Source organism: Heterocephalus glaber, unplaced genomic scaffold, assembly GCF_053883595.1.
Source record: "Heterocephalus glaber isolate CG9 unplaced genomic scaffold, H.glaber_assembly_v1.0 deba00001790, whole genome shotgun sequence".
NCBI classification, from domain to species: domain Eukaryota; kingdom Metazoa; phylum Chordata; class Mammalia; order Rodentia; family Bathyergidae; genus Heterocephalus; species Heterocephalus glaber.
In genome coordinates this window covers 3286206-3287353 of record NW_028258473.1, presented here as the reverse complement: position 1 = coordinate 3287353, position 1148 = coordinate 3286206, and the positions used below count along the sequence as shown (strand labels likewise).

At 37.7% G+C, this 1148-nt stretch overlaps 1 pseudogene; it reads right to left on the bottom strand.

The window, feature by feature from the left end:
- Positions 1-711: 711 nt before the first annotated feature.
- On the bottom strand, positions 712-848 carry LOC147820867 (U2 spliceosomal RNA; annotated as a pseudogene).
- Positions 849-1148: the final 300 nt, after the last annotated feature.

The window sequence follows — 1148 nt, the reverse complement described above, 5'->3', positions numbered from 1 at the left end:
GCAATTCCATGAGAAGATGATCAGTTTTGGTCTGTTGGAAAATACTGTTTGTTTTTCTCTGTGGCTTTAATCTTAATAATTCATAATTCCAGTATACACAAGCTTTAATCATCTATCTAAATCAAGTAACAGATTTTCAACTGACAAATATCAGAGCACTGCTTGTGATTCATTAAGTAAAGTGTAAAAATGCCTACTAATAACCCTCTACTTTCCAAGGGACTGGAAATTAATGCATCTTCCTTTCACTGATTTACATTCCAACTCAGCCAAAAATTAAAGTTTTGGTGTTCAAAGCTTGATTCATGTTATTTTAAGTAGTTAACTGCCCTGAAACAGGGGGAAACTAAGGCAGTGGGGACAGTTTCTCAGGGAGGTTTTGAAAGATGTCTTACTTTCTGAAGGAGAGGTATATAGAGGAAGGCAGTAGTAAGAATTGTAAGACTCCACCTGCAATGTGTCCTCAATGTTTCCCCTTTGTGTCTTCACTGTCGCGTTTTTCAGAAACAGCTGTAAGGAAACTAGACCACAAAGAATTTCTCCCAATTTCAAGAAAGAGTCCAACCCAAACCAAAGTTTTTAGGTAGTTGCAAATAATTTGTGTCTCTCGAGATAGGTGGTCACTTGTTGAGGAAGAGCTAATCACTGAAAAACTTGGTGTAAAGGAGATAACTCTGACCAAGCAGAATACTGGTCCCTTATTTCTCTATATCTGAATAGCTAAATGAACTTGGGAAATTCATGTCAGCTTTCAGAGGCACAGGCTCCACTTCTGTGGAAAAGAGATTATAGTGCATGTTCTGACTGAGGTATTACACTTGATCTTAGCCAAAAGGCTGAGAAGCAATGACTGAGGCATTATATGTAAATGTTCTTTGTAAACCACATTATCCTATACAAAGTTTAGGTGCTAATAGTTGTGACTAGAAAATGAAGATACAGAGACAGGTTGAAAACACTCTCCTTCTGTTAATCCAGGGAAATAATATGGATGTAATAGCAGCCACCTTTCACAGCTTTGAACTCTACATGGATCTGTAAGTGTGAAAGATAGCAGGGGTGTCAACTGTATCTTTCAGCCCCACTCTGATTTCCTCAGAACACTCCATTCTTAAAGGTCTATAAGTAACATATGCCTCTGATTTATG